This window comes from Zingiber officinale, chromosome 2B (genome assembly GCF_018446385.1).
Source record: "Zingiber officinale cultivar Zhangliang chromosome 2B, Zo_v1.1, whole genome shotgun sequence".
In the NCBI taxonomy this organism is placed as follows: domain Eukaryota; kingdom Viridiplantae; phylum Streptophyta; class Magnoliopsida; order Zingiberales; family Zingiberaceae; genus Zingiber; species Zingiber officinale.
Genome location: NC_055989.1, coordinates 156849 through 171157, shown reverse-complemented (window position 1 = coordinate 171157; position 14309 = coordinate 156849). Strand labels below are relative to the sequence as shown.

The 14309-nt window shown below is 35.2% G+C and overlaps 1 long non-coding RNA gene across 1 annotated transcript; it reads left to right on the top strand.

Annotated features, from left to right (window-relative positions):
• The first annotated feature begins 433 nt into the window (after positions 1–433).
• LOC122044938 lies at positions 434–9928 on the top strand. The gene is made up of 10 exons (XR_006129829.1): positions 434–597; positions 3972–4040; positions 5768–5928; positions 7194–7295; positions 7585–7686; positions 7765–7838; positions 8024–8072; positions 8195–8334; positions 8639–8676; positions 9495–9928. It is a non-coding gene; the product is annotated as an uncharacterized LOC122044938 (long non-coding RNA).
• The last annotated feature ends 4381 nt before the right edge of the window (positions 9929–14309 follow it).

The following is a 14309-nucleotide window of genomic DNA, read 5'->3' as shown; positions in this document are numbered from 1 at the left end:
CTTGCAAAGATTCAGTATAATTCGTTTTTAGATAACTATCAATATTTATGATTCATTTTTGTTTATAGTAATATTCAGTTAAACATTTCTTTTGCATCTTTGAAATTTGATTGATATGTATTTTCTTAAACATTCCAATGCTTTTTTTTTTTTGGGTCTACATTGGTTTCACAATATTTTTTTTTAGATATTGGAAGGAAAAGCATATAGACTACAATACCCTTGGATTGATGTTGTTAATCATTCCTAAGTTGATATTAACAAGAATGTGGACAAGATTGCCGCTAGGCATAGAGAAAGTAAGTATTTTGCTAATACAGCCAGATACAAGCATCTAGCTCATAGGATGGGCTCATAATATTTTGGGAAGGACATGTCGAAGGTATAACAAGTTTCTTTGGAAATTTTTAGCAATTGGTTCCAGCTTTGAGCTAGTTGTCTTTGCCAAATAATATGAATAATTTTATAATTTTGCAGCATTTAGATCAAGTAATTAAATCTCGAATCCCTGGCAATCAATCTCTCATAAATAAGGGTATTATTGAAATTGAAAGTGGATTAAGTCGTCTCAGAAAACCCATCGTTGCAGATGTTGGAGTAAGTTCATTGTTATACCACCATTTATTGACTGATTCATGAAACTGTCTCATTTTCTTATATTAATTGTTGCTACACAATTCGATAGAGAGTAGCCATTTTTTTCCCATCAGTTGCCTATATATGTTGGGCATGTACCACAGTTTAAAATTTGGTTTACTTAAAAGTATGTTACATTGGTTGTAATTTAAAATTTTTTGAGCATTTCTTGAAGCTGATATTAGAGATTTGATTCATCCATTACCGTGTATTTTGTGATAAGGGATCCTTTTTGATAAATAGTTTTAATGTTTTTAAATAGCAGTGATCAAATTATGTCTCTCTCTCTCTCTCTTTTTCTGTTTTTTTGTTTTGTCTAGTTTTTATGTCACGCCCCAGAGGAGTCTCTGTCCGAAGAAATTTCGGCAGCATCTCCCCTGTACGGCGGACAATATGAAACTTTCTACATATCACATATACATCAACCACAAGCGGCTGGAATGATAACAAAAATAAAAACAAACACCACGCAGTTTATAAAGATATTCAGCCTCTGGCTGTCACAACCACGCAGTTAATAATAGTAATCAATAACAATAGGACTCTGACTCGAAATCCACCCTACTCCACTACACTCGTAAAGCTCAAATCCAACGAACTCACCTCTTCTGCCGTCCAGGCAGGCACGTAGTAGAATGAAATCCAACATCATATCTAAAATCCATCAAAAGGTATCACTCCATACAATATCCATAGGAAAAATCCAAAGACAATACTAAAACAAAGTCTGATATAGCAAAAGGCCAAAATAAAACAAATAACGAACTAGTAGAGAACTGGCTCTACGTGCAGATGGGGGGCCAACGACTGGACAGCCTCAACTGAAAATATCAACAATGGAGGCGGGGTGAGTCCAACACTCAGCAGTACAATTGATATACAAAGTAGGAAACAACACCTAGCACTAATCATGCGTCCAGTCTCACGATAAGAAAGATAAAATGCATCCAAGTAAACAGGAGAATCACTAACCAGTCCCGAGTATAAGGTCAAAGCGGAGGGATAAGGAAATCAGATGATGTCAAACATAGGTATCGAACAATATGCAGATAAATGCAGTGAACACAAGCAATAAATGCATCACGCATATGATGTCTCACCCCTGACGCCACCGATCATCTCACACAATAGTGAAGCCGAGTGGGTAGGGCTGTGACAACCGTGCACTGTCATCACTACTCCGATGAGTGACCGAGTGGACGGGATCTTGAGTACACCTATCCTCCTACCCCAAATCATAAATGGGGAGCGCAATGCTCTCACGATACACCGGGAGGAATCCCTGCCGGATAACACATTGTGTCTCACTACCCATGAGTGGACCAACGGTGCCTAACAGAGTCCCTGCTGCAACACACTCTGCCTGAATCGACCACTAACCCATGAGTGGTGGTGTGTGCAGATCCATGTAACTGGCGATGTGCTCAACAATAATGGAGCGGACTATCGCACAGCATGCAATCATGCAAATGGTGCATGACAATAACCATAAAAACATCCTGACCTAATCCATATATATAGAAAAGTGCACCCTAGGTCAACGGATCATATCGAATCAAAGGTACACAGAAGGTATAAAAAAACCTAGGTCCTAAACATGGTGAAGCATGGTATATCACTACCCCCTATAAGCATGTATAAACAAATAAAGTATACATGGGATGCAAATCAAGCAATCAATCAATCATGTATCAGATAATGGGTAGTGACTAACCGAAAGAAATAAAGGACATAATTAATGCAGCTTGTTAAATTCACTACTATGTATATCAAATGACATAAGTCAAAAGTACCCGCCTCCAATAGGAAAAGTCCAATCGGTCCAAATCCGACGTCGAAATACTCGTCTCGCGTCAAGGTCCTGTATATCAAACATAATGTCTAGTTTAGCTATTTCTATAATACCACAATTAGCCAAACTACATTCTAATCCAATTAAGAAATTCTAAATTGAATCCAACTAATCCTTCCAACACATTTAATGAACCCTAATCAACACATAACAATCTATTCTTAATTCCAACTCAATCTACAACACGAATACAACCCTCTACTTCTTACCTCAATTCACAGCCACTTCTAATGACTCACAGCCGAAGAGTGTGATGCCGGTCGTTGCAAACTGTCAAGGTGAAGTTGTTGATTTCCCAAATCTGCACTCTGGATCAAAATCAACACATTAACCCTTGAGCATAAAACTCAAATTATGATCCATCACCTGAAACAAACAACTAATCACTCACTACTCAAGCTGCACAGATTAACAGCATCAATCCTGTAATTGAGTCAATCCTCACTTAATGTACACACTTTGCATCCAAACCTCAACAAACTTATAAAAAAAATCAAAATGTCTTACCCAATTCCTTGTGCCGGCTCTGCTGGTGATCGGCACCGGCGACCAGGTGGATCCAAACTAAGCACGGAAGAGGGCAGATCAAAAGAGACCAGTGAGGGATTGTTCTGCTATGATGCGCGAGGTCGGCAGTGATCGGGCCAACTGTGAACCCAAAATAGGCACAAAATTGGACGGCTCGGCACTGGCAAAGGTGTGGCGATGCTGCTTTGCTGAGGACAAGCGGCCGGCGGTATGCGGCTCGGGAGAAATGATGAAGAGGAAGATGGCCGGCGTCAGTGGGCAGAGATCAGACTTCCGGCGAGCCCCTGTTGGCTGTGATCCAGAGAGGGAGACCGGAAATGGTTTGGCAAATCTGTGGCCGGCGCTCGAAGCTTCTGTGGCCAAGGAATCGGCGTTGGAAGGCAAAGAAGAAGAAAGAAAACGAAGAGGTGCTCGGCTTCTCCCTTGATCACAACATAAACGCTCGGAGGGAGATGGAACCGCCGAGTGTGGTTAGGGCAAGGAGAATAGGCGCGCGTGGGTTCGGCGAAGAAGAGAAACGGAGGAAAAGAGAATAAAGAAAAGAAATAAAAGAAAAATAAAGAAAAAAGTAAACTTTTCCTCACTTAAATGGGTAACCTAAACAGGCTTTCCCGGAACCCAATTTTTTATCCCCGTTAACTCGTCCATACAAGCTCCGAAAAATTCCCGAAAAATTTCCAAAAATTCCGGAAAATTCCTTTATTAATATTTGCCTATTTTCCGGTATTTTACATTTTAAGTTCTGATAAAACATGAAAACAACCAAATTTAGCACTAACAGTATAGTTTCTCATAGTTTCTTGGATCAAAGACATTTACTATTTAGTCTGAGACTAATATGTCAACCTGGTCTCTTCCATAGAATTAAGATTGGAGATATGACAGATATATATTAGATGCATTACTTTACCATTCATTTATTGCCCAAATCATTAAGTTTTTTTTATTTGTGCAGGCAAGTTATATTCGATTATGTAAATTTGTCGTATCTTTGATCAAATATACAAGGAACATCTGATGGAGTGTAAGAAATTCCGACTTTACTACCATATTCATCTTTGTATATTGTAATGTGAATAATCTGCTTCCTATATGGTTTATGGTTATGTAGGTTGATTGTTTTGAATTCTAGTTTTTGACATATATGTTTCTACATCAGTTTCATAGTGAAAGTCTAGGACAACTTTGTTTAAGAGTTTCGGTTGTAAGAATGTTGAAAAATTTTCAGTTGTGTATGTTCTTCTAATTGTCTGTTGCCATAATTCTGGAGTGGTATCTGTCAGTGTAAAATGTGTGCTAAGACCTAGTATATAATCGACATATAGGAATTAGGTATAACAAATAAGTGCTTTATTTCATGGCAAATTCTGGTTCTATAATCAAGGCGCTGACTAAAAATATGTTAAGGTTATGTGTCTAGTGAACTTCCATCTACTGTATCAAACATGTCTGCAGAAGAGTATACATTGCCATAAATTCCTATTCCTTGGTAATCTTACATGCTCTCTTTGAAGTTGCAACTAATATGCCTTGCACTATTCTCAATTACTATTCTTTTTGAAGTTAATTCATATATGGAGTAGTGGATACTATCACTGAATGGTATTATTAGTTATATTTAAGGGTGGGCATGGTTCAGGTTATTCATTTGATGGGAAAACCAAACCAAACCGTTTTTTTTTGTTTGAAAAGTTCAACCCAAAACCAAAGTGAAACCAAAAGGGTGTGGATTCAAACTAAACTGAAATTTTCAGTTGGATTTTTGTTTGGTTCTATCTAAACCAAAAATCAAAGAAAAATAAATTTCTAATAGTAGACTGCAAAGGTATTAGAGATTTAAAGTTACTTGGGTTACTTTTAGGATATTAAGGTTACTGGGGGTTGGATGGATCAAGGGTTTGTTGGGACTGATATTAGGGCTAGCTACTTGGGTATTAGCTTTAAATAGCTAGGGTTAGTTTGTTGCTATTGAAGTATGACATATTTTATGCTCACACAACTATTATTATTTTGATTTTATCAGTTTTATCTGCATGTAAATCGATATTGAACTGAATCCAATAAAATTATTTTCTTGATAAACCAAAACTAAACTACTAAGCCAGTAAACTAAATTTTTTTTTTTTGGTTTATCAGTTTTTGGTTAGACATGCTCACCCCTAGCCATATTCTTTTGTCTTCTTCATCAATGCCTCAATTAGGACCCCTTGACTTTCTTATTGCTCGACCCTCTGTATAGGAGATCCCTGGTTGTAAACACAGAAGAAAGACAGGAGAAAAGCTGGGTTGGGGTTGAGAGAGTTGACTCACAAGTAGTCCTGCGGTCAGGCTACTGAGAGTTGGAAATTATTTTTCAAGAGGGATATTGTTCATTGATCGACTCCTTTTCATATTCACTTAAATTGGGACATAATGATGGTTTGTTATTAACTTACTATATTAATATTTTGTATTAAAAATTGAAAATGAATATTCAGAAGCAACAATGTCGGATACAAAAATTAGAGTATTAACATAGCTTGTGACACCTTTTAAGATGTATATTGATTGATATACAGATTAATGAACTTCGCTAAAAGGAACAAACAAGTACTAAGATGAACCTTTGCCTAAAGAACTGATAGTCTAAGTTTTTAGGTACTATAATGCTATAGTGGGATGATTCTTTGTTCTTTTATTTTGTTTTTCATTTTTACTATGTTATTACACGATATCCTTTTATTTATTTTAAAAATATTCTACTCTTTGCAGGAGACCTGGTGTCCTGAAAGTTTACAATGTTTTTGACAAACATTTGCAAACGTTTGCAATTTGACAAACAACTATCAATGGAGATCTCGCTGTGCGGCTAATTGGTTTTGATCATCTTTAGGTTCTCCCAGCAACAATGAGGAAAATGTCTCTGAATTCAGGTGCGGTATTTACAGTTTTGTAATTTATGTTTCCACCTTAGTTATCTCGCATATTCTTTGTAAATCTGTGACAAGGTCCTGTGTTAGGATCGTTTGAATCTTTTTGATTTTCCTAATTCTACTGTAGTACAATCCCTAAGGAGGGATTTAAAATTCCCAACATAGGAAGGTGTAGTTTTAGTAGAGGAAAAATCTGAGAGAAGATAGGTTAGTAGGGGATTCAATGACTTTTCATCTTGGCCTACACGAGGCAATTCTGTCGCCAAACCTACACCTAAGGTGTAACTTGAGTCCTCAACTTGTATGGGAGAGAACACCAACATATGCATGCTTGGCAGTAATTGATTCATCTGTTTTTTTTTCTTTGTCCGTGAATGTTTATAAAGTATAAATCAACATATAAGAATTCTTTAATGGTTCACACATTAGTAGAAGGCATGCAAGAGAGTAGTTCAAAGTTACTTTTTGGAAACATTGACCTAAGTATGGAAACATTAACCTTCATACACAACTCAAGAATAGGGTGATGTAAGATACGAGCTTCCCTTTAGTATGGGGTCACTAGTTTTATCCAATAAGCAGATACTTAACTTCCATGAACTAAACCTTGGTTACAAAGGTCAAATTGGTGCAATCTTATTACAAGACGAAAGTTCACCTTTGCCGAAATAGTACTAGATATTGATGGTGCAAAATAGATTTTGAACTCTTTCATGGTGACAGTCAATGTAATCCTAGTCCTTGATGGAACCTATGTTCTGTAAGATCTTCGGAATAGTCTATTTTCTTTATAGGTCCATATATGTGTTTGGTTTTTCGAGAGTGTATGCATACCTATTGAAGTAGCATCATATTATTGTTCTTGGTGAAAATTTCAAGCCTGTGCAATTTGTAGAGTGACAGTTTTTATCAAAATCTTTTGACATTTTTGTTTTTCTTAAGAGAGTAGAACATTTTTATTTCTGCTGACGTGATTATCATGTATTACCTGTAGTTCTCTGCTATTGCGGTAGTGTTCTTTGTTATTTATATGTACTTTCTTGTTTAGCCATTCTTCTATATACTGCTTGCAAGGTAGTTCCTCTTATTGTTACTGTAAGTGGAAAAGTCTGACTCAGAAACCGCAATACTTTGTGAGGAAGCAGTTTAAGAGGTGTCATAGTTGAGGAAATCGTATATATTGTTTACTTACTGTATTTGGTTGTGAAATATTGCAGCATTGACATTTCGACAAGTTTTTTGAGGACATTGTGATTGTTTTTCAGCCAGAACAACATTTCTTAAAATATGATGAGGTTGGATCCTGGGCCTGGGCGCAAGATTATGCTCTGATGCTTATGTTGAGCAAAGAGGTTCCTTGGTTCTTGGTATATACAATACTACAAATATTGATTGTTATTTTTCTTTTTGTGGTTATTTTATTGCTAGATGAGCTAATGGATGAAATTCTCTGTCAAAAAACTTCGTCATTATCTAATATAATCACCGGTAAATTCTTGTTGTTCTATAAATGCAACAAGTTTCAATTTTGATATTTGATAACTATATTCCTATTCTTCTCTTTGTTAAGTGTTTTCAATAATTTCTGGTGAATATGCTGAATAATATTTATTAAAATTATAAGGATGATGGTACTGGACGTATTTGTTGTTGCAGCTCAAGGTGCTACAGGATTGGTGTTAACTGTTGCTAGTGGTCTTTAAGGAATCAGGGTGGTCGTTGGCAAAGGGGACACTTGACTATTTGTAGGGTCTTAAGGTTTGTGATAATTTCTTTTTGAATGTCTTACAGCTGCACAGGTTCTTTTATGTTGAAACCATGTAGGTTTTATTGTAGATGCTTGGAGTTAAGCGAACTGAAAAAATTCTTCCTACTGGGACAGTGGGACTGCATTAACTGTTGTTGGCGAGGTAAATAACTCTGATATTTGTGATCAGCTACCTTTTAGAAGTAAGGTTTTTGTTGATCAAGAGGGCCTTCTTTTTGCCAGAGTAAACATTTGCACTGCCTTTAATCATCATAATATGATGTTTTACATGGATTCTTAATTGTGTAGTATTCTCAGACCCTTGGTGTTTTTGGTCTCTCTAAATAGGCAGCTAAAGATGATGCTGGAAAAATAAGGATACAAAGACCGGATAAAGGTCCATTTTACATCTCCCCTAAGAATATTCTGTTAATTACAACTTTTGGGAAATGGGCTAGCTGAGTTTTGCTCCATTTACTACACTTTTTTAAAAAGACAAATTGTATGTGTGTCGAGTAGGAATCCCTAATCGCGGACCTGTGCAATAGATGGTATCAAATTACTTCTCCCGGATTCACAGTTGTTGGCATATTTCTGCTTGCAAAGCATGCAGTTCAGCATGTGCTTGAGAAAAGGCGATGCTGGGAATTGCAGAAAAGGTTTATTCTTAAACATAGTTATTATTTGGTCAAAGCGATATTATATATGATTTTCTGTATAACTTTGCTGTTAAACAGTCAAAGAAACAACCTTATTGTTCCCAAATATACCATTTGGTTAGCGCTTATGATCTTATTTGATCATCAGTTATCAGTCTCAAAAAAATATGATATATATATATATATATATATAGGTCGGCAGTCTATATATTCTTATTTTTCCTATTTTGTAATAGTTAGACTATATAACTGATTTTGTTTAAGTTTCCTTTTTTCTTTTATGGTATTTTTATGTTTTGTGCAGGGTTCTTACTGTTGCACGGCAAGCGCGCAATTCTGGAGGTAGGTATTTCAAAGTTAACTTACTAACCAGTGTCAAGATAAAACATCATCTTTGTGTTTTCCTAGGATCGAATAAAAAATCTAAAAAAAAGCCATATAATACAAAGAAAAATCTGGCATTAGACATATGTGTGATCTGCCTTGAGCAAGAATACAATGCTATTTTTGTCCCATCAGAATATTACATAAAGAGCTTCTTTTCTTATTTAAATAACTTCAATTAATCTGTTAAGCTTCCAATTTGTTTAATTTGTTCATGTTTCATTTGAAGTTTTTAATAACTCTCTTGTTGTTCGAAGATTACTTTTCACATTTTGATTGTATTTCACACTCTGTGCCTCTTGCGCACCAGTAAAGGCAACATTCTCTCATTTACATGAATTTTCTCATTTCTTGGGTGGAAAAGGAGAAAAGAGCGTATAGCACCTTTCTTTTTAAGTGAATGCTTTTAATACACATGGGGTTTTCATGCAGTGTATTCCACGTTCCCTTGTATCGAGCCAAAATAAAACTCTATAATTTTTAAAACTTCATTTTTGGCATCTTATGTGTGACCTTTGTTACTGGGACAACTGTATTACCCTCGTTACTTGCATGCCACGACATTACCTTGATAACACTTAACAAGCTTTATGCCAAGATCCCCTTTTTTTCTTTGTTGTTCTCTCTGGATCAAGTGATTTTCTTGACATCAAGGTCCATACTGTTGGGTTCCAAAACATTAAAATAAAAAGCACAGCGGAAAATAAATCTATCAAGGATCCCTGTGAATTACGTATTAAATTGTTTGCTCAGGATTATACCTCTTTGATGCGCAGAACTTTTGCGAATCTTGAGAAGAGGGGCGAATCTAGCGCTATCAACAAGTTCATGCCTTATGGTAATCACATGAGCACATCTGTCGCCGCCGCTGCCTGTTTCACAAGTGCAAATGGAGTCGAGATATTCATGTTGTAGTGCTAGTTACGATTGGAAGTGTGAATGGAATAAAGAGGTTCAGAAAAGAGAATTTATTGTGCATGAATTTTAGTCCCACATTGGAACTCTTTTGGTTTTATTGTTGGTTTATTATAATACTTGTATTAATCTTTGTGAACATATGTATGAGGAGAGGTTTTCTCACGCGTGGGTGCAAATCTAGGGCCTGAATTTGCACTGACCACGTTGACTCGTGTGCGAGCACTACTTACGTGCGTCAAATGTAGGACGGACAAAATTTATTCAAGTGGAACAACTAATATTTTGTCACAAATTCTTTTTACTTGTTGTTCAGAAGCATTAACTATTGTTAATGATGATTTTGTTATCTCCCGAATGCGAATGGTGGATTATTGATGGCTATTAAACCAGAATGTGAATGGTCATTTAGAGCATCATTAGCATTTCATCAGTTGCATGGGTCAAATCAGAACGTGATGTTTCCACTGTATGCATGTGACACTGGATTATAACATACAGTGCAATTTACATGATGATTTGAACAACTATTAACAACTTTTATTTTAGTATAGTTGTTCCCACTTACATGAATGACGAGGAACTTTTAACAGACAGTGCTCCACTGCCATGATGATTTGCAGATACGATGGCAGATAGCAGTAATGGCTCCTACTCAAAAAGCTCACATGTTGGTTGAAATATCAATTCATCTCTCTTTACGCTACTCTTCTTTAATTATTGCACCCTGATTTATTATCTAAAACAGGCGATCACAATTGACTAGCTGACATCTTTTCTTTTGCATGTGTTTTATCTCTAATTTTTATTTATTTTTTCAAAGTTCTTAAAGTTTTTATATGCTTCAGAAATTTGAGATTTGTGAACGGTAATTATAAACAGTAATTGTGAAGGTGATCGTGAACAGCAATTGTGAACAGTTTAAGTAATTCTTAAGTCAAGAAGAGTACTCTGTTTATTAATCTAATATTTTCTATATTTTTCAGTGAGCCACACCTGTATGGGAATGAGCCTTTAACTGTTGCCCTGGCTGTATGGAGTTTAGGCAGACTACCCTCTTTAGCCTACACAGGTCTTATTCGGTTAATCTTTTAGCTTTTCTTGGTATAATTATTGTTCACATGTGGTTACTGAAATAAGGATTGAGGAAGACTATAGTGGTATTAGAGAATAAACACATAGCAGAGTCTTCATGACCAAAAGTCCAACTCAGCTAGTCATCAACCCAAACCATACTTGATTTTTATAAAAGGTTATTACAAACCAAGTAAACATAGAACTATGTTTACAAACAAACAACTAACAGAACCAATATTTACAGCATGATTTTACATATGAAAATACAGCAAACGTACAAACAGGACTAGTAGGGAACTTGAAGACAGGACTTGTAAGGGAGACGTGTGTTGCTTAGACTTACTGTGACTTGCTTTGGAGAGGAGGGGATGAAGGATTTTTATAGCTGAGAGAGAGGTTGCTTGGGGAGGAAGGAAAGGTGAGGCTTTCCGGCTGGCAGGGAGAGAAGAGAAGGGGCTGGAAAAACATAGCTCAGTGAGAGACAGGTGGCAATCAAAAAATGTCATGGCCGACGTTTTAGGCTGAATGGAGGTTCTGTAGTACTTTTAGTGGAGGTGTTGTAGTAGTTTTGGTGGAGAAAAACATCATGACTGATGTTTAGATAAAGTTTAGTGGAGTTTATGTTGTAATGGAGATGAGTGGAGAAAAACGTCATGGCAAATGTTTAGGTAAAATTTAGTGAAGTTACTGTTGTAATGGAGAATCGTGTTTGTCAGGCTGATTTAGGATTACATCATGTTATCCAAATTATGTTCGCTTGTGAAATATAAAGGAGTTTAAGAGCTGTGGCTGGATCTGGATTCATGTTTTTTTGTATGCTCTGGCTAAGAGGGTTGAATTGGCTAACCTTTTATTGTAGAGCCTTTCAGTTTTTCATTGATAATGTTGGAATAAAGTTATATGTTATGTCTTAAAGAAGAAAGGGAAAAATATTGTATCCATATTCTTGGGCTAATAGATTTTTTCAGTATGTGTTTCTCCTACTATTAAGTAATTATCGAGGTTTGTCAAGCGGTTCCAAGCCCAATTGATTCCTTGTACTGAAGTTTGCCAGTGTTTTAGTTGATCACCGAACATAGGAGGAGCTTCTCAATCAATTTATGGATCAGAAGGGTAATCTTCAAGTTCAGCTTAATATCCTCCAACTTCATTTATGTTGATTTTGACTAGATATCTGGCTGGTTCTATTTTAAGATCAATCCATTTAGGAGGAGAGCTGTCAAAGTACATACTACAAAAATTTCTTCTTCTTCTAGGGTAAGAGAAATAATAGTTCCAAATTTCTTAGAAAAATCCTTGACAGAGTCTGGGTCATGTATCCATTCTAACATTTGAGTTTTGGGCAAAACTATGCTTCGTATACAATAGTTATCCAAGGAGGGAGATTTTATGGAAAGCTTTCAAAGTTTCACATGATTCAATGAAAGTATGTCATGTTGACCTTTCTGTTAGATTTCGAACATAAGAATTAATATCATCTGGTATAGTGTTAGGAAGACCCAATAAATGAGCTTTTGAAGTTCTTTGGACTGATGTTGTAGCAGCTTGTTCTTTTAATTGAGTTAGTGTTAAGTAAATACACTGAGACTTTTTGTATGTTGAAAGTGTAGGAGAGGAAGGAGGCCCATGGGGCCCTTTAGTAATTTGTGCATATGTTTAGGGAGGAATTGGAAAATCATGAGTCTGTGAAGTAGTGGGTTTGTAACCAAAGTTGTTGTCTTTCATAAGGTACTAATAAAAAAAATTAGGACCAAGTTGGGCCCTGGCAGCATTGAAAGTCCCTTCAAGAGAATAGTACCTTTTAAAGAAAGGATGTTCTAAATCTTGAATTGCTACATTTATTTCTTCTGAAGTTGCATATACACCAGCTTGTGTTCTAGAGAAAACTACATAACAAGAAAATTTCTTACCAGGTGATTTCTGTATGGTTGTCAGAAAGCAGTTTGATAAAGCGTTAATAACTATAATTTTATATCTAAAGCTACCAAGAATAGTTGGAATGTACCATATATTATCAATAAGATAATGTTGAATGTGATCTAAGTTATCTCTAAATGTAAAATGTAATTGATTTTCATGTTGTGTAAATTGCTGTAATTCTTAATTTCTAAACCTTAATGTCTTAGTAGCAAAAGTGTATACCTTCCGTGGTCGATCCATAATCTAGAAAGAAAAGAGGATTAGTGTAATAAAGAGGATAATGTATCTACTAAAGGATTGTTAATTCCTTTGATGCATTCTCAGTGAATGTGTAAACCTTTATTGATAATAGTGTTTGTAAATTTAAGCCATCTTTTATGTCCTAAACCTTTTTGTAAGCCTTTTGTTTGTTGACTATATTTTACAATAGCTTCACAATCAGTTCTAAGAGTAATTTCTTGTTTATTATATATAAATAGTCTAAATGCTTCTAGGCAGTAGATAACAATTAATATTTCATAATCTAGAGAAGTAAGGTGTCCCTTTTCTTGGAATTTCCTAGAGGCATAACGACATAAGATTTTAGAATTTTTAGGTTCATATTTACATGTTTTGAGGAATAGAATATCACCCCATCCAGATTCCTAGCCATTTGTCTCAATTACTAAATAATCAGAGTCTAATGGTAAAGCCAACATTGGAATTGTTTTAAATAATTATTTTATTTGTTGGACAAGAGCTACATCTTGTTGATTAAAGTGTTTTTGTCCTATTAAGGAAGTTTTATTATACAAAGGGCTACTAATTTTTCCTATGTCTTTTAAATAATTAAGGACATGCATAATTGAGAAGGCCTATAAAAGAGCGTAGAGTTTTGGTATCTTTCATTTTATCAAGAAAATTGAGAAGCTTTGTTGAAATATGTGGTTGAAATGTTATTGTTTCCTGACCAATTTCAATACCAAGGAAAGAGATGTGGTTAGTGGCTAATTCTATTTTTTACAAGAAATAATAAGACCATGAGTTTTAAAAAGATTAAAAATTATGTGTAGATGAGCATAATGCTCCTCCCTAGTTTTGGAAAAGACTAACACATCATCAATATAAACACTTTTAAAAGGGAAAACATGTCTAAATATGTTATCCATTTTTCGTGAAATTTTTGAGGAGCTACTTTTAAACCAAAAGACATAACTAATCATTCAAAATATCCTTCAAGACAAGAGAAAATTGTTTATTCTATTGAATCAGGGTGCATTTTGATTTGCCAAAAATTAGATTTCATGTCAAATTTAGAATATCATTTTGAATATTGGATTTTATTTAGTAATTGGTCTTTATCTAGGATCTTGTAACCATCTTCTTGATAGTTGTCATTAAGTCTTTTATAATTAAAAGTCATCCTAGATTGATCCCGTTTTTGTTCAGCTCCTTTGTTGACTATAGAAGTCGGGCTTCTATGTATGGAGGTTAATCTTTGAATGACTCCTAAAGCAAGTAGTTGGTGAATATGCATTTTGTATTCTACAATTTCCCAATTAGTATATTTTAAATCTTGGGTCTTGATGATTAAATATGTATATATAATAGATAACTGAAAATAGACTTTATCACAATCCCAATATTTGTGGGATTTTCGCCTATAATTTTAATTTTTCAAATTTAGAAATCAGAGCATC